The following is a 23698-nucleotide window of genomic DNA, read 5'->3' as shown; positions in this document are numbered from 1 at the left end:
AGTGGCTTTTCTGCAACGTTATACTGCTAGTCTCAAATGAGAACATGTAAGAAAACCATAGCCAGAGGAACCACAAAGGGGCTTGGCAAGCCATCAATACTCAATGTGTACAATCAAACAGGAGACAGGTTTTATTTTTCCACACACCGTTCCCTCTCAGCCACTGCCCCAATTTCTGCCGCATGCTTAGAGAAGGCGAGGGCCCCACTTCCCACAAACATGGATTCTGGCCAACGTTTCCCATGGGCTAGCTGTAAAGGATAGGGAGTCTGGGCTTCCCTTAAATGTACTTTCAACTGAAACACCAAGAAAGGTTTTTAAAAAGGGAAAGAAATAGAATGTAAAAGCAATAAGAGACAGTGTAAGATTAGAGAGAGAAAAGAGGGCTGGAGAGATGGCTCAGCAGTTAAGAGCACTAACTGTTCTTCCAGAGGTCCTGAGTTCAATTCCCAGCAACCACATGGTGGCTCACAACCATCTGGGATCCGATGTCCTCTTCTGGTGTGCCTGACAGCTTCAGTGTACTTATATAAAATAAATAAATCTTAAAACAAACAAACAAACAAAAAACCAAAAAGAGAGAGAAAAGAAAAGGGGGGAAAAGTCAACTCACGGTCAGGGTGACACTGTAAGCTTTCACAGCCTATTCTGGGATGAGGAAAAAGAGGCTACAACTGCTAACACATGAAAGAAGGAAAGAGTGTGTGGTGGTTTCAATGAAAATGGCCCCAGAGGCTCACAGGTAGTGGCACTATTAGGAGGTGTTCCATGTTGGAATAGGTGTGGCCTTGTTAGAGGAAGTGTGTCACTGGGGATGGGCTTTGAGGTTCCAAATGCAGTGTTGTTCAGCTTTCGATTCTTGTCTCTGTCTCTCAGTCTCCCCATCTCCTCTCTCCCTCCCTCCCTCTCTCCCTCCCTCCCTCCCTCCCTCCCTCCCCTCCTCCTTCCTCCTTATTGCCTGCTGATCTGGATGTAGAACTCCCAGCTATCTCTTCCAGCACCATGCCTGCCTGCATGCCACCTACTTCCTGCCAGGACAATAGAGTAAACCTGTGAAGTGTAAGCCAGCCCCAATTTAACATTTTTTTCTTAGTAAGACAGAGTGAGTGAATGAGTGCAGAAGGGGAGGGGGAAAGGAATGTTTAGCAAACCACCCTGATGCATTTGGTCAGAATTCCTGTAAGCAAGGGCTAGGAACCTGTACTCTTAGCCACTAATCCAGGCAGCAGCGTATACTGCCAAGCACTAAAGCTTTGCTCGATATAAAAACCATTTCCACTTCACTAATGTAAAGGACATAATGGCAGAGAACAGTGAAACTCCTAAAGCAGAAAGCTTTACGGACATCATTCTCAAGCACGACTACTCTCCTAGGGTGGAACCAAATGAATACACCATATACTCCACAAGCTGGAGAGCTCGAAAGCCTTTCAGCGCAGGTGGGGAATTAAAAACACAGGCGCTATGCAACACAGGGGTGGAGTGGGGGAGGGATGGGGAAATCGATTTCCTTTTGAATTCACTTTCTCTGGTGAACTCACATGTGAGGACCCATGCCATTTCTCCTTGTTGAGCAGAAGGGAGAACAAGGACTTTCCCCTCATGCCACCTGACATCATAAAGAGACAGTGACCTTTGAAGAGGAGGACTGAGCAGTTCTTACACTTTTCCTAACTGTTCTGCCATGCCTTTCTATGGTTCTGATTCAGCATTTGTAATACGGGGCTCACCATGTTCTGAGGCTGGCCTTGAACCACTCACCCTCCTGAACAGCTCAAGTACAGGTGTGTGCCACCCAACCCGCCCACTCTTCCTTATTCTGATGGGGCAGCTTGTGTGTCAAACTGATAACCTACTTTAAAACAAACCTGTCTGAAAATCGAGGGGCCATTTTGACACAAATGACTTATTCTATACTACCTTTCCTTTATAGAATACTAGTTATCTCTATAGCCATATCTACTCGGGACTTTAAAGTCTTGAGTTTGTACTTTTGCCTTTGTTTCTAGGCACTACCACTTCCTATTTCTAATGGTCTAATACTCCTGTAGTGCTAGATCCTGTTCCGCGTACTTCCATCCATTGTTTTTAAATCTGCCCCGAGCCCCAGTGAAGCAAGGATGGCATTTTCTTTTTACAGAGCAGAAAATGGAGGCCGGGAGACATTTACAAAACTCCCTAGGCACTGGGGAGAGGACCCTGGAAACACTTGTCAGTAAAAACTGGTGGTACAGCTTGAATATTTACATTCCCAGGATTTGGGAGGCAGAGGCAGAAACATTCTCACCAGCTCATAAGCCAAGTGGTCTGGTGTGTGTGTGTGTGTGTGTGTGTGTGTGTGTGTGTGTGTGTGTGTGTGTGTGTGTGTGTGTGTAGCAGCAATAAATAAGTAAATAAAGACCCCAACTCAAAGTGGAAACTGGGGAATACCATCAAGACTGACCTCTGGCCTACAAAGTATGCCACGAAAAGCACATGCCCACGCCCACAGATGTAGTAACAGCGTGCACACACACCTAAATTCATATGATCTGAGGCACACACATGATTACAATGTTTTTCTTTAAATGAAATATAAGTTTCACTATATAAAGTGTTATCTCTATAGAAAGTGTTATCTTCCCGTGGTGATAGTAAAAGACCTGTTTAGAACAACACATAAGGATTCTTTGGCATTTAGCAGCATCGACTTCTTATCTCTTCAGGGAAAGTCGTATCCATGGTGATAGTTCGGGAATGCACCGCTTTCACTCCCAGCGCATAGGAAGAGGTTATAAGTGCTAGCTCATATGCTAATAGCAATCTGGGATTCTGAAAGAACTAGGCACCTACAGTTACTTACAGGGCTGGAGTAAGGGTGACCCTGTGCTCAGGAAAAGAAACACAGGCAAAAGGACACATGAAACGAAGACCACCGAAGGGGAAGTGGACAACCACCAAGTTACCCACCTCATGCAAGATCACCACAGGCAGGCTGAAATGGGAGGGCTCTTGACATTATGCCTGCTGAGAGCAGCTAGGGATATGTTGCAAAATCGCCAACAGAGAGGGGGTCCGGGTGGAAGAGTTATCAGGCTTCTCTTCCAGTTATCTCTCTCTTCCAGAGAGGAACTAATAGATCAGCTAATGTACGCATCAAAGAAAATAACTCCCTCTTAACTTGACAGGATCTAAAATCTCGGAAGAGGCAGCATGCATCTAGCTATGTCTATGAAAAATTATCCAGATGAGGTTAGCCGAGGTGGGAAGTTCCATGTCAACTGTGGGTGGCACCATTCCCTGCGCTGAAGTTCTGGACCGAATGAAAAGGAGGACACAGGCTGAGCACTGGCACCAGCTCCAGCACCGGTACCCATCTCTCTGCTTTGCCATGATAACAGTGTGGACAGTTGCTTCAAGCTCTGGACACCTTATCTTCCCCACCATGATGCAAGCTCCCAACTCTGAGCCCAGATAAGCCCTTCTCTCCTTAAGTTGCTTTTCTCAGGTGTCATCCAAACAATGACAGGAGCAGTGAGAGGAATTCACACGGCACAAATGGAGACAAGCCACTCATCCTTCCATCACTAATTCTTATAAATACAGGATTAACAGGGAAACAGATAGGCAGAGAAAACATAAAAAAGGCTGTAAGAACTTATGTTTTCCCCTCGTTCTTTAAAGGTTGGGCTTATATTTTGTTGTCTTTTTTTTTTTTTTTTTTTTTTTTTTAAGTGCTGGTGATTGAGCTCAAGACCTTGCATGTGGTAAGCAGAGCTCTACTACACTACATCCTGACTGATGCTTGAGGCCTTAGTGGTTACCAAAATCTTTTAAGGCTACTAAGAAAACAAAGAAAGTTTAGCACTTCCCAGTGTGGGAGAATCTGGATGCAGAGGTCCCTTGACGTTTTGAATGCTCCCCCAGTTCTTTGTCCTTTGCCCTCAGCGGTCAGCCCCCAGTTACGATATCCATACTTAGGAGATAGGGAACAAGACTCTGTAGAACTGAGGAGGAAGAAGCCAGCAAGGGCTTGAGCCTTAAAGAACAATCTACCACATCGGAGGAATCCAAAGCTTTAGTTTATTAAGTAGTTGTACAAATAACAAGGAAAGCTATCAGACAGAAAAGTCCAAATCAATGGCTCTCAACTCGCCTAATCCTGTGACCCTTTAATACAGCTCCTCATGTTGTGGTGACTCCCAACCATAAAATGATTTCATTGCTACTTCAAAATCTTAATTATGCTACTATAATGTAAATATCTGATATGTAGGATACCTGATATGCGACCCCTGTGAATGGGTCATTCAACCCCCAAAGGGGTCTCAGCCCACAGGTCGAGAGCTCTTGGTCTAAATCTAAGCTGTAAAACTCTAGATAGCCATTACTTTGAACTCGATGGGCCCAGATGTTCGGCTATAATCTTGGAGGGGTGGGGAAGGTATTAACTCTGGAAACTGAAAATCTTGGGAGTTTACTCTCATGGGTACTTGCTTATTATAAAAGATCATTTTTACTTCCATTTTGTTTCTTCAAAAATTCTTTTAAAAATTGAAAGGTCACAGCTGTATATGAGTTACAATGTAATGTTTAAATGCACATATGTAGTACGTAATGTTCAAATCAAGATGAATTCATCTATTTACTGAAGGATTTTCCCTCCGTCCCTTCCTTCATTTTGTTTCTTCAGCAATGAGCTCTTGTACCTAGGCTGGCCTCAGTCTCCATGTGGAGCTGAGAACAACCTTGAAGTCTTGATCCTCCAGCTTCCTCCTCTCTAGTGCTAGGACAGTGGCTGTCACACCCAGGTGCCTTTGCCATTTCTTTATGGTGAAAACAATAATCTCTTTCTTCTAGTCTTTGGATGTACATGATACACGATCACTGTCTGTAGTCAGCCTACCATGCGACATAACCCTTGAGCGTATTCCTTCTATCTTATTAGAACCAGACAGGGCACTGTCAGTTGGACAGGCTTGATACACTCCCTTCCATTTCTTTCCATTATGAAAAGACATGTGAGAAAGCGCACGGATAAATGTGTGCTAAACTAATACACGCTTCCATACAGAAAAGCCTCGGACTTTTATGGTCAAGTGGAAAACAGTCTGGGACTAATGCACATCATTTGTGTCAATATACAGTTGGAACTGAGCCACCAGACAGCACACAGCCATAAAAAGAGTTAGATGTGAGTTTGCACTGCTCTGAACAATTTATTAACACACCCAAGCAGACTCAGCGAAGCCACGATTGGGCAGAAACACCTACCTCCACCTTTAACATGAGCCTAGAACTCGGATATTTAATGTTTTGTCCCGGACCTAAACACCATTTAACACATTATCAAATCTCAGGCATAAACTGTAATTTAAGAAGATAGTATAGACTGTCAACTAAATTAGAAAATGTCACTGGGTGTAGAGTGTGCTTTAATTCCTGGACCATGAAAGAGTAGGAAACCACACATCTTAGAAAATGGATGGTTATGACAATGCTTCCGTTTAGAACAGTGTGGTAAAAAGCCTTTTGTAATAATTCCTACATAAGAACCTTGAACTATCTTACATGCTAAAACTGATCTTTCCAACATAACTAAAGCTAGTACATAATAAATTACTGAAATCAGATACAAAAGGGCAAGAAATCAAAAATTCATATAAATGTAAAAGTCCTTTACTTCAGCACACACACAGTCATTGTCTAATCCATCTTTTAAAGAACACTGAGAATTTAGCTTTGGACTTAGACTTCCTGTTTGGGAGCGCTTTCTTGGAATAAATACATCATGCTTACAAGTCAGAGGTTATGATTCCCAATTGTGGCTTCTCTGAAATGGAGTGATAACAGAGACAGGTGCAAAGCACTTTGAGGGTTTTGGGTTTTTATGGGTGTCTTAAAATTTTTATGGACTCATCTAAACCTAATTTCACAAAGACTTTTAATCAGCCACCCTTTATTAGGGCTTCTTGGAAGAGTCTAATGACAAAGGACAATTCTCCATTTCCCTCACTCATTACGTCCATCGCTGGTTTTCATGGCTCTAATTAAGTTAAACTCCTGTAGGAAGGGGTAACAGGTATGCACTAGGCTGGTAACAAACAGAACAGACCATTCACTGAAAACACCATGCAACCCGGGAGAGACAGCGGTGTATCTGCTTGTCCCTGGGTTCTGAAGTTCCACTGAAGGGACTAATGTGTCAGGATGAGGGAGCTTTCTGAGGTGAAATCCTAAGACACCTCAACTTTCAGTGTGGTGTCTTTGCTCTCTCACTTTGCAAAAGCAGATGCCACATTCTGAGGTCACTTAAGCAACCTTGTAGAGAAGTCCCCGTGGCCTCCTGCCAACAGCCCAAAAAAACTGATCAGGCATTCGATCAGACATCATGAGAGACTATCCTCCAGCTCTAAAGCATGCAGGACTGTGGCAACCCTGCTCACACGTGAGCTTCAAATTCACAAGACTGGCCTCAGCCAGCTGCGGATTTCTGTCTTACAAGCCTGAATGGGATAGCAGATGTTTATAACTAACCTCACTAGGAGGAAGGACAGCTCACCTTACAGAACCAGGAACCAATAGATCCCTCTACTAGCTTGTGTGCAGTCAGCAGAGGGCACCTTTCTAATGGAAAGGCTAAGTGGCTAACAGAATCTTCCTCAGAATGGCTTCCTAGCTTTTGTTACCACGAGGAGTTACATTTGAGGCTCTTTCTCTCTTCATAACCACCTAGTATTGTACTCAACCCAGAGGAGTGAATACAGGAGGGAGAAAGAACTGCCCAAAACAAACAGAAGTGGGCAAGGGGACACCAAGTGCCACCTCTGCACTTGTTAGGATCACAATGGCCAGGGAGGGCCTATCACCTAGTCACCTTGGAAGCTCTAGCTCAGAGCTGCATGCAGGTCCTTACAGTATCCACCCGAGGTGATGAGTTAGCGAGTCTCTGAAGACCACACATGGGACTCTGTTTCATTACAAAACAGAGAAGGCAGAACAAACAAGAACAGGACACACCTAGAATAAAAAGACGGACATTTCAAAACACTCAATCCATCTTCATCTGAAAAGAAAATCCATCATCAGGAAGATGACCAAAGCCTTGGGTGAAGGCTGATCTAAATAAAATATGTTTTGTGAAATGCCACGGGAGCTAAATGTGTTTGTGAGGTTATGCAGTGTGAAGCAGATCCCTAAGACCTTAAAACTCACGGCAGGGCAAGGGTGGGTCTCTAAAGCAATGTGATCATCCTAAATATGTAGATATGGACATGAGTAAAGTATACAGGGCAAAGAGAAAGGTTCAGTCAAAGGATGCTTTGCATATGTTATATGATGCCTTGGGTTCAAGTCCCAGTCTTACAAACAAAAACCAAAACAAACAAAACAGAATACCTTCCATATCTAGATGCTCTACCTGTGAGTGCCATCCCACTGCTCTCAAAATACCTCATCTAAAAGGCCACAGTTCCATGGATCTCATATGTTACCCTTATCTCTAGTAAGTGCAGCTGATGCCCTTCTCTGCCCCCTCTCTCCCACACAACAGACCATTCTCTCTCTCTGAATGAAAAGGCAGTCGGTTCCCACTACCTGCCTGTTTCACTGAGCTTCAAAGAGGCGGGGAAGGCTGGTGAGATGGCTCAGTGGGTAAAGACATTTGTTGCCATCCCTGGAACCCACATGGTGAAGAGAACAGAGTCACACAGATTGTCCTCTGGCTTCCACACATCCTGTGGCACAGATGCAGTACATATTATGCGCACAAGTACCCAAAATAAATGAATGTTTCTTAAAAATTAAGGGAGAGAAGCCAGGTGTGACTGTAAATGGCTTACTGAAGTACTTGGGGAATGGAAGGAGGACAGGAGTCTGGGGCCAACCTGGGCTACATGAAACATTGTTGGTTAGAGGAGGAAGCCCAGAATGAAATGTGTGTGCAAATGTGGACAGTATATATGGAAACTATCAACTATGGTTTCCTCCTCTGGGATGATTACAAATCTGAGGTTAGATAATCTACTGTGGCTCTTCCTGCCTGTGCTGTTTAAATCAGAATGGCCCCCCACAGGCCCATGTATTTGAATGTTTAATCACCAGGTAGTGGTACTAAGAGAAGGACCAGGAGGTGTGGCCTTGTTAGAGTAGGAGTGACCTTGTTGGAGGAAGTGTGTCACTAGGGGTAGGCTTTGAGGCTCCCCCAAGCCCAACCTGCAGATTAGGACGTAGTTCTCATCAGCTACTCTAGTGCCATGCTGCCACCATGATGGCAATGTGACTAAACCCCTGAAACTGTAAGCAAGACCCCAGTTAAATACTTTCTCTCACAAGAGTTGCCTTGCCATGGTATCTCTTCACAGGAATAGAAGAACGACCACAGTGCGTCTCCACCCAGCTTTTCTGTATGTGTGTCTGTTAAGTCTGTCCTTTCTTCCGTCCCTCAGTGCCCAGTCAAGTTCCTAGACCAATTCATGCAAAATGACAAAGGCGCCTGACTGACATCACCAAAGAAGAGCAGAGGAAGAAGGCGACAGGGAGAAACGACAGAGAAAACTAACGCTCAGAGTCAGGGACCTAATGCTGAGATGTGGACAGTCGGTCTCCCTTCCTCTCTGCTCTAGACACCACACAGGCCAAGGAAGGGCAAGGCGATCAGAACCAAGAATGGAGCACATGAGAGACCTCGCAAACGTGGAGCGGTTCCCTGCCTTAGACAAGGCTGCAAAAGTAGATAATTCTCTTAGAAAAGGAGAAGAAAAAAAAAGAGGGGTAGGGGCAGAACAAATCTATTTTAAAGATCCCTTCCTTTACAATCACAATGCGCTTTTCCAAGTGTCCTGATTTGGATATTTCCACTGCCATCTTCTGCCCCTGCTTTTGGCCTCCTTCCACGTCTAATTCTGAATTTTCTTCTTCACTGAATAGATCCAGCCAAGGCAAAGAGACAATTATACGGCAGAAGAATGAATGAGTTTTTTTTTTTAAAGATCTCTTATAAATAACTATCTGCAGAAATCTTGAAATAACTGTGGAAAAAGAATTGTCATCCAATCTACAATACTAACAATATGAAGACCAAAGAAATAAAAAATAAAAATAGTAGGCCATGTAATGGCTTCACCAGTCCGCTGGGAAATTAAAAATAGGCATAGCCTCGCCCCAAGTTCGATAGCAACCTAAAGATTTATTTGCTTAACAGACTGATTTCCTAATAGTATTCTAACCTGCAGCCAAGGTCTTTAGCAGAGGGACCACTTGTCAAAAATGCTCTCAAAGAGCTTCACTAATGTTTCATCATCATTAAATGCCTGTGACAGAAGAGATCTCCTGGCTCCTCACTGCCAACCAACAACATGGCTCCAAAGGCTTTATAGCCAGTGCAGTGACAGTGTAGAGACAGATGAGCCAGCACGCTCACAGCCAGAGTACTGGCTCCCTGGAGAACATGAAAACAGACCTACAGCCAAGACCAGCTGAACTGCTGAGATAGGGTGGCAAGCCGGATGCTCATCAAAGGTGCCAACGGAAATCCACCAGCAATGTGCACACATAAACGCATGGATGTGTGTGCACATATGTAACTTAATAAAGGCTTACGCATGTTTCTAGTGAAAACTGAGCAACAGGAGATGCTGCAGCCTGGGTTACACGAAGGACAGCTCTAGCTGAAAACAAATTCCACATTTTTTATCAAGGCTCTACCCTTGTCTTGGCCATCATTCATAATATGCAGCCAAAGAAGCCATTGCTAACTAGTAAAGACTAATGGCCAAGGATGTTTTGCAAGGGTATACAGAACATTTGTATTCTCGCTTGTTTGATCAAGTTAGCTTGATGTCTGAGATCTTCGCCTTCTCAAGGATGACACTTAGGCAATACCACTCTCCCTAAGAAACATTCTTGGGGTGATGGAGACAAGTAGGAAGGCAACTGTGTTTGTTTTGTAATCATGAGGCCCTGAGTTCAGATTCCCAGCACCCAAAATAAGAGCTAGGTGTGGTTATGCATTTGCCTATGCCTCTAGGGCTGTGGGTGGAAACAGGAAGATTATAGGTGCCTGTGGAAATCAGCCTAGATCCAGGTTTAGAAACACGACATGGCGTAGCAAAGGCTCAATCTGACACAGAGGTCATATCGACCACTGAGGGAAGTCAGAGCATCAGTTGCCCAGAGGTAGCTCCATTATGACACCCCCCAGCCCTGCCAATCATAAATCAAGAAAATGCCACAGGCCGATTCGGTGACGACAATTCCTGATTGAGGTTCCCTCTTTCCAGGTTACCCTAGTTTGTACCAAGCTGACAAAAATTGACCGGTATATTGAGAGGGGAGGGGAGGGGGAGGGAGGGGGAGAGGGAGAGAACAGAGAGGGAGAAAGAGGGAGAGGAAGAGGGAGAAGGAGGGAGAGAGAGAGGCAGAGGGAGAGGGAGAGCGTGTGTGCGCGTGCACGCACACGCGCGCGCGCACACACACACACACACACACACACACACACAGTGGGGATGGCAGCTGTATTAAGTGTAAGAGAAAAATTTCACGTTTGTTTTACAAAAGTAGTGATAGAGCAAGTTACATTAAGACACCTGAACAGACCATCTACATACAGAGGAAGAAACCCAGGAAGGTTATCAATCTAGATATAACAACAATGACCAAGCATCCGGATACAGGCTGACTTTATTTCTCCTACATCGCCTACTTGTGATCTCTTTCTACAGTGGACAGAAAGAGCTTTTGTGATGGCCACATTAACTGTGATTGCAGAGGGCAAACAGTACACACTTTGTAGCAAAGACACAGGGAGGCTTGCTTCCAAAGTCACTTGAGGCTCTGGCGGAAGGGGCAGCATTAACTCTGAGGTCACGCCTCACTTCCAGGTCATGCGGGTTTTGCTTATTCCACCTGGAGTGCGGGTTAGGTGTGGTGCTCACACTTGTGCACACGGAGCCATTTTCCGCGAGCAGTGCCGTCAGGACTGCAGAGACACGCTTGTACCTGTTAAAGTGTCTTGTACACAATATCCCAACAGGAGTCTAAAACATGCAGCATGTTGCTGGGTACCTCAACAGCACATCGGGACTGTCTTTGCCTCTACCTGGCTAGACCTCAAACTTCGCTTGAAGAGAATTCCCAATGTTAAAATGGAGGGTCGTTTCTGTTCCCTCAAACCTGGTTAGTAATAGGAACACCCCACATGACCCATCCAGCCCCACAAAAACCAGGCAGGCCATGATGGTATCTAAATCTATAGAAAAGAGAAAAAAGAAATTCCCCAAACTAAGAAGCGAACAAAACTCAGAAAATGTTTTGATCTAAATAGTACTAAGAGGATCATGTTCCGAATAATTTTATCAGGTCAAAGAGGCTAATTAAAGAAGAAAGGAAGACGAGACGGTGGAAAAGGACCTTTGTACTCTGTCGTAGCATATCCCACTGGCCTGTTATATTTACATTTAATTTAGGCTGCACAGGACCCTAGCAAATCTCCTCAGAAGTTAAATGTTACCTTCAAAGGGACACCGGGACATAAATCCCAGAGTCAGCAGCCATGCCAGCATCCACAAAGTAATCTTTAAGAACACGGTCCCAAGGGCACCTGTTTACCAGAGAAAGGGCACAGGCAGAGAGGCAATTAACGTGAAGGGCTGGTGAAGGACCAGGCAGGCAGGGAAGCTCGGGGCTTTCCATTAACGCCTCACAGTCAAGCGAGAGGAACGGAAGGAGGAGGTACTTGCTCACAGGGAGGTAGAAACTGCCCCTAGCCTTGTTCTCTTTTACCTCTGCTTTTCTTTTCTACTTTTCCTTCTCCTTCTCAAGTCTAGACAGGGTCTTTCTCTGTGTAACCCTGGCTGTCCTGGAACGCACTCGGTCTGTAGACCAAGTTGGCCTTGAACTCACAAGTGTGGGGGTTAAGGCATACGCCACTACTGCCTGGCTATTAGTTCTGATTTTTCATAATAAAAATTCTTAAAACAAAAAAATTTTTGGTTACACACACACACACACACACACACACACACACACACACACACACACAGGGGGGGGGCACAAAAGCACAAACCCCATAAATTCCTATTATATCAAGTACAAGTTTAGCTCTTTTGCTGTAACTATGCAAAGTAATTGATCCTCTATAATTTCTAACACCCTTCAGTAATGAGTTAAATAATTCTCATGTTTAATTTTATTATCCACATAGGCCACTGCAAAAATCCAGTTAGGGGAAGTCATCTTTTGTTGGGATCACATAATGCTTCAAATTGTTTTCTAACTCTAGATAGGTAAAGTTATGCAAGGCTTTAATCCCAGCACTTGGGAGGCAGAGGCAGGCAGATTTCTGTGAATTTTAGGTCATCCTAGTCTATCTACATAGTGAGTTCCAGGCTAGCTGGGGCTGCAACATGAGACTTTCTCAAAACAAACAAGCAAACAAAAACAACAACAAGCTAGCAGTTGAGCAAAGCAGGATCTATTGATTAAAAACAACGACTGGTCTGCAAATTCCAATTGCAGTTTCGAGGTGGATAGACTAGCATTTGCTATCTGAATGAGCCTGAAGGACAAGAGTGACAGGGACCAGCACAGAAAGGCCAATCTCCTATAAACTCACTACTACGGGATCGCCACAGTAACTGAATTAATGAAGACAAAAGACAATGTCAGGCCACGGTTGCTGAAGGGAGGGAAAGGATAAGTTGTTGGTTGGGAACCAAGATTTGCCCAGAGATCTGACTGAAGGTTGGTTGTGCGATTGTGTGAGTGTGCTTAATACTGTGAAGCACCGCGCACTCTTACTGAGCACGCAGGCTCTCGGACTGGAGCTACGGCTCAGAGTGACTGCTGCTCTTGCAAAGGGGTGCTGGGATCAGCTCCTAGCACCGCAGGGCGCATCACAACCACACATAAATTCAGTTCCAGGCATTCTGACACCCTCCTCTGGCCTCCCCGTAGGCTGGCACAAACTTGAAGTTTATGGCAAACACTCAGATGTAAATTAAAATAAAACTTTTTTAAAAATGGTGAAAGATCTAAAATATATATATATATATATCCACGTTTAGAGGTTAGTTGAAAAGTTCAAAACAGGAAAAACAGGATAAATCAGAGCGGGGAAAATCAAATTTCCAACTTCTCTTTAAAATTGAGAAGAGGTGGCCACGGTGCGACCATGCTACCACCCAGCAATGAAGAGTCAGAGGAGAGCCACCATTCCTGTCAAGATGGCCCAGCTCTCCCAGATTCCTAGCATACGCTGTTACAAACCTGCATACCGGGTGTCAGGCACGTGGGTCAAGAGGGTGTCGAGAGTGCTGTGTCTGTGAAGGAGAACTCTAATGCTGTTCTAGTCACAGCAACGTCAAGATGCCTGTAAGAGCTGGGTGAGCCCGTGCTATCGTCTTTACATGGGGGTTGCCTGAAATCTCAATGCACGAAGCTTAAGGATGAAATGGACAGGAGAAACCAAACATGCACCATCAATGGGCTGCACTAAAAGTGAGGTCTGTGCCCTCACAAGGAATGGTATTCCTCTCACTCTGCAGGGAATGGAGACAACCCTCCACCCTCTCAGTAGAGAAAGGCCCAGACTCTGCTAAGGTTCTGCAATTCACTCTGTTCACAGCCCTGTATCAGAGGCAACTCCTGGTGACTACTTCCTCAGCCACTGGCAGCACAACTCCTTTCTCTAGTCAAATAAACCATGACAGTGGCTGGAAGTGCCTCTTCCACCTCAAGGGACAGGACTAGATTATGCACCAACAAGAAGTAAGGTAGTTAGGTTAAATTTAAGGTGAATGATCCTTTATCCTAATGAAAATTGCAAAGCTTACTTCTGGTCAAGTTCCATATCATGACTATCTGTGGAGAGCAACTGTCATTTGCACCTGTTAGGTGCTACAGATTTGACAGAGGGGCAATGCCTGGAACTCCACCCAGAGGTACTGGGACAATGTATGGGACTAGCTTTGGATGTCCCACGATGACAGGTAGGTGCTGTCATTACCATTTACAATGCAGAGGCAAGAATATTAAACCACCTTCCACACTTAAAATCGGGTTATACACGGAACTGTTCCACAAAAATGACTACTAAGACTCTCACGGTTTGTACAATACAACATGAAGTATACATTTAGGCTTCCTTTAAACATGAGTGTGAAAAAAAAAAAAACCCCAAATGTGCTAAGTAAATGAAGTTTCATATATCTTCATCTATGATGAAGTATCTATGGATGGAATATTATTCACTGTGACAAGAAGTTATTTGACATGGGATTCAGTTCCCAGAATTGGTGCATTGGGGTGAAGTGGGGTGGAGGGGGTGGGGGATGATAAGGCAGAACAGACCAGGTTATAATCCTGGGCATTTACTGTATTCCAGGAACCATCATGCTCAGCAGTTTATAGTGGCATCCCACCAAATATGACATCTAAGGAAGAGGGTAACAAGGGACAGGAAGAAAGCCAGTGTTCAGTAAGGTACAAGGACACACACACACACACACACACACACACACACACACACACACCATACACACATATACACGGGGGTGGGCGTGGGGTTGGGAGTAGGGGAAGGGAGCTTATCAATCTGATTATTGTACTAAAAAAAAAAACTATGTAAATACTCTATGACCATGGGAAAAACATTTGAGAAATTCTACTCCTGATTAAAAAGAAAAAGCAAGAAAAAATAAATACCCATTGCAAGATATCTGATCACAGCGTGAACCCCAAGACAGTGATATTTACTGAAAAGAGCCTGTGTCTTTCTAGTTCTGGTGTGGCTCATCCCTTAGCACATACCTTTAAACCCACTGGACGGAACACAGGTATGATCTTAGCACATACCTTTAAACCCACTGGACGGAACACAGGTATGATCTTAGCACATACCTTTAAACCCACTGGACGGAACACAGGTATGATCTTAGCCCATACATTTAAATCCACTGGACAGAACACAGGTATGATCTTAGCACATACCTTTAAACCCACTGGACGGAACACAGGTATGATCTTAGCACATACCTTTAAACCCACTGGACGGAACACAGGTATGATCTTAGCCCATACATTTAAACCCACTGGACGGAACACAGGTATGATCTTAGCCCATACATTTAAACCCACTGGACGGAACACAGGTATGATCTTAGCACATACCTTTAAACCCGCTGGACGGAACACAGGTATGATCTTAGCACATACATTTAAACCCACTAGATGGAACGCAGGTATGATCTTAGCACATACATTTAAACCCACTAGATGGAACACAGGTATGATCTTAGCACATACATTTAAACCCACTAGATGGAACGCAGGTATGATCTTAGCACATACCTTTAATCCCAAACAATGAAGATAAAGCTGGTTTGTAGAAGGAGGCACCCACATTTGAAAGTGATGTCTAATTGAGTGGCAGACAAAGTGACGAATCAGAGAAAGATCTGACAGAATAGGAGATGACCAACTCTCATGAGAACATAGAGAATAGAGAGGCTACTTAGAGCCGAGTAGAGAAAAACAGAAAGAGGGGCAGGTGGCAATTACAGGAGAGTTTTAGAGACAGGTTGCAGAAGAAGAACAAGCTAGACACAGTTGAAGACAGAATGAACCGGAGAATGAGAAGGAGCCAGAAGATTACAACAGATTGCTAGTCAGTTTGAGGTCAGACATAAATAACTCAAGCTTGGGACTCACAGTAATCAAATAGCCAACAAATACATCTTTTGTCAAACCACAGCTAGAATAGAACTTCCTTCACCTGAAGAAGGCTTGCAACAGACCTACACTAGCATTCATATCTGCTGGTAAGGGAGGCATCTCGGAGAGACCAGTGCTTAGTTCTGAGGCAGAGTGCTACCCCTGCAGTTATAAATGAGAGACACACATTTGCTTTTCTTTGTTCACCCCAACACATTACAACAAGAACTCCCAGACAGAACAGCACAGAGAGGACAGGAAGGGAAAGACGGCGAGATGGGAGATGCTAGAGCAAACTGCTGGGGTTTCCAGATAGCAGTTACCTGTGCAGCCTGCAGCAGTAGGGAACATCCCCACCCCCCATTTGCTTATAACCACAACTGTTTTCCCTACACCAGGCACAGAAGCCACTACCACACAGACCATCCCACCCACAAGCCGAAAATATCTGCTAAAGGACTTTGAAGAAAAAGGTTTCTAACCTCTGATCGATGCAGACAATCTGATTCAATCTGTAATATTACAGATCACAAGAATGATGTCCAAAAATATATTTCCACCCACTTATAATCTGTAGTCAGAACTGAAATCCTAAAGCAGTGTTTATTGTAAGCATCAAAAACACATAATATTGAAAACTAAGTCTGACCACACAGTAAAAGGAAAGAATAGACTCTTGAGACTATGAACACACACACACACACACACACACACACACACACACACACACACACACACTATTAAAACAAAACAAAAAAAAATTGAAAGGAAAAAACCAATACCTTTAAAGACTCACAAGATGCACCTTATTGGGGGCGGAATATATGTTGTGGAACCAAGAGCCTTGCACAGCCCAGGGGAGCACTGCACCACCTAGCCAGACCCAGGGCACCATGGGAATATTGTTAAAGTGTAAATTGTCCCTAAATAGATCTATATTTATATATTTATATATTCAATGCAGTCTTACCCAAAATTCCAACTTACATTGTAGCACTGCAAACAGGGCCTCAAAAATTCATGTAGAACTTTCCCGCAGAAGTTTTCCAATCACCAACATATACATAAAGATGGACAAGAAGGTTTAGATCCAATTTCGAGACTTATTTGATTCCCAGTCCCTAACCCAGTGCTATCCTACTCTGGTAGAAGACCAGACAATCCAACCATGCACTTGCGTGGTACATCTGGCCCAGACAGAGATACAAACACAGTCCAGTGGAGGAAGGAAACACTGTCAAAAAATCGTAGAAAAACAACTAAAACTAAACTTTGCCTTAAAAGAAAAGGAGCAAAAGGTCATACCAAAGCCTGGTAAGAACATAAATGTGTGATGGTACAGCCTTGAATCTCAGCACTGCGAGGCAGAGGCAGAGGCAAGCCCACATCTATGACTTTAAGACTGGCCTGGTCTGCCCAGCAACTTCCAGACCAGCCAGAGCTATAGAGAGAGATCCTGTCTCTATATCCCTGAACCTGCTAACTAACTAAACTTACCAACTAACTAACCAACTAACTAACCAAACAAACAAAGTATAAAATAAAAGGATCAGGAACATAAAAGGAAAATCCCACACTACAAAATTTCTAGAGGAAATAAGAGGAAACCCTTCTGAGCGTCCATTTCAGGAAATGTGATACCAAGAGCACGATCCTTACAAATAGATACAAGGGGTAATTTGGGCGGCCACAAAATCCAAACGTCTACCCTCTCAGGAAGCAGTATAAAAAGCATGAAAACACAGAGGACAGCTTGAGGAACAAAAACACTGTAAACCAAATATTTGGTAAGAACATTTTTATAAAGGTTATGCAAAAAAAATTCTAGAAATGGCTTTAAGAAAATAAAATCCACATAAAAGGAGCAAAATATTTCAAGGTACAAAGGTCAAAAAAGGAGAGGCATGGAAAGCAAATGAGGTCACAAAAAGACTCAGCATCATCTGCTGTCAACAGTGAGGTGGCACGGCAGTAGTGTAGCACTATACACTATAAAGGATTAAGGTTAGACAGACTAGCCAAGGGCTGGAGAGATGGCTCAGTGGTTAAGAGTCATACTGCTCTTGCAGCAGACCCATGTTCGATTCCCAGCAGCCACCTTAGATACCTCACAACTGCCCAAAAGTTCCTCAGCTGACACCAGCACTCACTCGCACGCGCACACACACAGGACCACCACCTCCTCAGACACTCGATGATGATGATGGTGATGATGAAAATAATGATAATGGTGGTGATGATGATGATGGTGATGATGAAGAAGAGCCTGGCCAAGAGGACCCTTGTTTAAAATTCGGGAAAACTGAAATCTCAATAGGCTTACAGGTGGGGATGGATCATGCAACAGGCACTCTGTGAAAATGTTGGTGTGTTGCTTAAATTTTTCAGATAAAGTAACACCCAGCCATTCCACACCTAAATTCTTACAGAAGACAAATGAAAGCCTTAAACCATATAAAAGACTGACTTGCAGATGTTCACAACAGCCCCCAAATAGAAACAACAGACATTTCTACCAGCACAGAAATAGGTAAATTATGGTATCTCTATATAGGAAGCACAGTTCTACTTGGCCATTAAACAACAAACTACGGCTATATCCTGAAACATGAATAGATCTAAAAGAATTATGTCAGTGAACAAAGCATACATAATTCACCATTATGCTTTGATTGAAGCCAGGCTGGTTTCTTCACAAAAAGAATACATATTGCATGACTTCATTTGTGTAAAATTTCTAAGAAAAGCAATCTAATGCATAGCAATAAAAAATATGTATTGGGGCTGGAGAGATGGCTCAGCAGTTGAGAGCCCTGACTGCTCTTCCAGAGGACCAAAGTTCAATTCTAAACTCATAAGATGGCTCATGACTACCTGTAACTGCAGTGCCAAGGATCTACCAACCTCTTCGCACCTCTGAAGGCACTGCACAGACACACACACAGTCAAAACACATAAAAGAAAATGAAAATTAAAAAAATTACACATCATTGTGTAGGAATGGCAAAAGTATGGAAAACTTATACAAACAAAACATGAGTGTGGTCTTGTCCCCTCCCATTGCCTGGTCTTGTTATGTTGCTTGGTGTAACTCCCGAGTACCAGTCATGCCCCTGTTTCAGCATTCCAAGCAGCATAGAAAACTGGGCCTCTGCTTTTGATCAGGCTTAATTATTATGGTGTTGGCTTCAAATTTTTTTCACACACTAAATATGAGCAATACATTGCATATAAAATCTATCTCAATAAAGAAGTCTTATAAAGGTCTTCGGTGTAAGTCAAATGTTAACTGTTTTCTAACTAGTGCATGAACAAATACAGGCTTTTTATACAATTGTATTTGCAAACTACACGATCAACATCTGAACCTAAATTTCTCTACTTTCTGTTTCTTCCTCCTATCTAAGTCTCCCAGCAATCAAGCCACCATGTATTAGTAATCTCTTCAGCAATTCTAATAGCTGTTTTCTAAAGATTCATCTCCGGGCACTAATGCAATCAACATAATTATAATAACGCATGTGACACACGAGCAAGAAAATCAGCGGTGATCCTGTCATCCCCATGTAGATATTGCTAATAAAACATTGTGCTCTCTTCTCTGGGTAAGTGATCCTTGTTCTAACAGACTGGAGTCAGCCCCACCTCTGCTACTCCAGAAGTTTAGTGCGTGCTGCTGACGTCAGCAAGCAAATGCTTGATTTTTATCCTTACCTGGCTTTCTCTGGGTCATCCTGTTGAATTTGCAACAATCAAAGAAAACGAACATTACATTTCTGCCCTTGAATTTAAATAATGATTTCCTCTAAGAGCCAATTGAGGACTCATACATTCCAGGAAGCCTCCTATTGACTAAACGCATGCTGTAACAAGCCTGATGCTTTCTGAGTCCTTTCAACGTTCTTCTTGCTCAACACGACCACGCTCGTCACCTGCTCCCAGGATCATCCTAGGGGGCAACTCTCTTCCCACCTGAGAGATGGTTGAGCCAGGAGCGATACTGAAGAGTCATCATGGGGACTAGGAATGATGTATGGCTACCATTGGGATGTATGTTGCAAGAACACACAGATTTGCTTAATTTGTATAATATTTCAAGCACTCAGAACAGGGCTGGTATTCAGTAAATGTTCAATAAATATCTACTGAATAAAGGAATATATAAAAGCCCTTTCACATACTGGAACACACACACAAGGAAGTTCAATCTATACACACTGTTCTGTAAGAGCTGAATTTGTAAAAATCACTTTAGATTCTTTATGTCACTTATAATCAATTTCTAAAATCAGGAACAAGCCCAGACCATGAGGAAGCAAAGGATGCATGATCTTGGCTCTCCAAAGATTAAAAAAACAAAGGCAAAAAACTTTAGTGATTTCAAGTAAGAGCAGTTGATGCAATATATTAAACACACACACACACACACACACACACACACACACACACACACACACACACACACACACACACACACACGGGGGGAGGGGGGGAGGGAGGCAGGCAGGCCAGGGTAGTGAAGGAATCTTTGATAAAGTTATGTTTTAGCTACCTTTCAATTGAAATCTGAAGAGACAGGATGACAGACAATTTATAGAAGAAAGTGTTTAATTGGGGTTTACACTTTTAGAGTATGAGGTCAGGACCATCCTTGTAAAGAACATGGAAGATGACAGTCATGGCCTTAGAGAAGTATCTGAGAGCTTACTGCTTGATTCACACAAGCGTCAGAGGCTGGCCGCACATGCCTTTAATCCCAGCACTCTGGAGGTCAAGGTCAGCCTGGTCTACAGAGCAAGTTCTAGGAAAGCCAGGGCTACATAAAGAAACTCTGTCTTGAAAATTAACAAAACCAAACAGAACAAAACTGATCCATACAAACAAGGGGCAAAGAAAAAACTGGAAATGGTGAGGGCTTTTGAACTCTCAAAGCCCACCCCCAGTGACATATCTCCTCCAATAAGGCCACACCTCCTAATCCTGCCAAACTAGTTCCACCAACTGGAGACCAAGTACTTGAATATATGAGCTAATGAGAACCATGCTCTTTCAAACCAACACAAGTAATATTTATATGAAGGAAATATCAGTACCAGAGCCATTCTAGCCAAAGACATTCTAGGATAAAAGAAAAAGCAGTGACTCTCATCTATCTTTTACTTTTACAATTTTATTTGTTTTTGTTTGTTTGTTTGTTTTGCCTGCATTTATGTCTGTGCACCATGTGAGTGGCTGGTGCTCACAGAGACTAAAAGAGGGCACTAGGTCTCCTGGAACTGTAATTACAGAGTATAATAGAGTCATGCAAAGACTGGAAATCAAACCAGGGTCCTCTGGAAGAGCGGTTAGTACTCTAAACTGCCAAGCCCTCTCTCCAGCCCCTTTCAAAATACTTTCAAAAACATCCAAAAGTAATAAAACAATTCCTAAGTTTTTCAGCACTAATAAATTGTGTACCTCTCTTGCTTTATCCCAATGACCCATTTGCATTAACGCTGTCTTAGAAGTGTACTATGTAAACTTAACAAATGTAGTAGTCTACTCTGCTTAAGCTCCATGCGGCCTGCCTGTTTCCAGTGTGAGAAAAGCTCACTGCTCCTGCATGTAGACCCCAGGAAGAAGTTGGCTTACTTTAAAGATCGCCAGTGTAGATGAAGCCCCTCAGCTGAGTGGGGTACTGATGTGGGGAGATTTAAGTCTCCCAGCTCAGTCTCCCTCTGGACACGGCCTCTAGGGTCCACCCCCCCGCCCCCAGCCCCTGCATTCCTTGTACTAAGTGATGGATATATCGGATATATCACATGTGTCTCAGTGTATCTGCCTCAATCACACACATGCACATCCTTGGCTTGTGTCCTGTGAATGAATAAAATCATGACAATTAAGACTCCCCTGGGAAAGCAACAGTGCCCACCCCACCACACCTTGGCTCTCTACTCAGCTATCCCTTCAAGCTGAGGGAGGGTTCTTCTGCCTGTAGTCAGGAGCTTGGGTTCTTACAAATCACTAGCAATGTCCTCAAGCCACCAGGACCAAAGCGACGCTGGCAGGCAGGCTATGCGTCATCTCATTTGCTTGCCTTAAGTATCACATTTTGTTGCTTCCTAAAAATTCACAGTTTTATCCTGAGATGAAGTAGCACCATTTCTGCCAGGAATCACATGAAAAAACATGGTTCTGCTTTGCTTCTGGACACACTGCATTTGACAAAATCAGAAAGAAGCCATCTTATCAGCATTCTTATTGGAGGAAGAGGGGGGAGGAGGGAGGAGGAGGGGAAGAAGAGGGAGAGAGGAGGAGGGGGGGAGGAGGGGGGAGGAGGGGAGGAAGAGGGGGAGGGTGAGGGGAAGGAGAAGAGGAGGGGGGAGGGGATTTTTTTTAACCAGTTCTTAAGAAGAATAAAGAAGACATAGGGAAACATCTTTTGCAGGTTGCGAATCCCACTTGCAACACTGATCCAGCACCAGAAATGGAAGTGATGGATGAGAAATGCTATTGAGCATAATTAATCCTGTATGAAAACTTGGTCACAAGGGGACAATGAAGTCTCCCTGGTCTAAGAGTCTCTCAGTAAGAACAGATGCCCCTCTGCAAGCTCTCTAAAATCTGCTGCATTCTGGGAGTCCACAAGACAGTCAACACACTTGGCACTGAACCTCCCATGGCAAAATGAGACTGGACAGCTGGGTTAATGTAACGGGCCATACGGTAACAGCCTTGAAGTACTGCTCAGCCCCACTACTGTGTGAGTCCTGGAGTCAGAGTGTCAGATTCTATGAGGATACCAGAGGGATTTTCCGGATGAACCGACAGAGACTTAACAAAACGCAGTATCACAATGGCACTGAGGTAATGAAGACACCAGGTAGGGCCCTCCAGCAGAGCTTCTGCCAAGGTGCCACAGCACCTCTGTTGCCCAGTGGTTGGACCGTTGGAGCCCAGACAGACATACACGTGAACTTTGTACCTGCTATGGTGAGTGGGAGAGAACTCTACCTGCTATCAGTCACGATCTCATCAAATCTGCTTTGCAGAGAGGATCTGACAGTCAAAACATTCGGTTCTAGATCCTCAGAAATTATAAACAGATGAGGAAGGTGAATGAAGTCTGACTTGTAAAGACATCGCTAACCAAGAAAATGACAGCAAGTTTCCAAGGGCTTTGGCTGAGTTATGGTCATGGGATCCCCAACTGTATCACAGAATGAAATGGAGACATTCTGACAGCTCAGGTCAGCACAGTACCTGTGGCTGTTAGTATCTTTCTTAGAAAGTAAAAGGGAGAACAGGAAGCAGCCTATACATATGATATAAAACACAGACTGTGCGGTACTTTGAATACGCTTGGCTCAGGGCGTGGTACTATTTCGATGTCAGGCCTTGTTGGAGTAGGTATGTTACTACAGGCATGGATGGGTTTTAAGATCCTGGACCTAGCTGTCTGGAAGCCAGTCTTCTCCTAGCAGCCTTCAGATGAAGATGAAGAACTCTCAGCTCCTCCTGCGCCATGACTGCCTAGACACTGCCATGTTCCTGCCTTGATGATACTGTATCGAACCTGTGAACCTGTAAGACAGCCCCAATTAAATGTTATCCTTATATAGGCCTCCAGCAGAAGGCGTGGTCCAGATTAAAGGTGTCTACCACCATGCCTGGATCTGGAACTTGCCTTGTCCCAGGATGACCTTGAATTTAGAGATCTGCTTGTCTCAGTTTTCTGGGAATAAAGGCATGTACTTCCATGCCTGGGGTTAAGCTTTTCATAGGCACTATGCCTCAAGATCTCCACGTAAAGATCTGGGTCAGAAGCCTGTGTCTTCCAGTCTCAAGATCTGGGTCACAGGTGCGCCCTCCAATTCTGGATTGGAGTTCGTTCCAGATGTAGTCAAGTTGACAACCAGGAATAGCCATCACAGACTGATGAATGGATAATGAAATGTGTTACTTGGGGGAAATGAAATTTGCAGGCTGATAGTCTGAACTGGAAGCCATTGTCTTTAGTGAGAAA

At 43.8% G+C, this 23698-nt stretch overlaps 1 protein-coding gene and 1 non-coding gene across 10 annotated transcripts in view; one reads left to right on the top strand and one right to left on the bottom strand.

Annotated features, from left to right (window-relative positions):
- The window catches only part of Magi1 (membrane associated guanylate kinase, WW and PDZ domain containing 1), a 609660-nt gene that overhangs the window by 186091 nt on the left and 399871 nt on the right, over positions 1-23698 (bottom strand). The window lies entirely within an intron of this gene.
- LOC116904681 lies at positions 22834-22964 on the top strand. Its single transcript, XR_004388379.1, has one exon. It is a non-coding gene; the product is annotated as a small nucleolar RNA SNORA44 (small nucleolar RNA).

Source organism: Rattus rattus, chromosome 6 (assembly GCF_011064425.1).
Source record: "Rattus rattus isolate New Zealand chromosome 6, Rrattus_CSIRO_v1, whole genome shotgun sequence".
NCBI classification, from domain to species: domain Eukaryota; kingdom Metazoa; phylum Chordata; class Mammalia; order Rodentia; family Muridae; genus Rattus; species Rattus rattus.
Note: the sequence above shows the minus strand (reverse complement) of the source record. Positions and strands in the feature narration are given on the sequence as shown.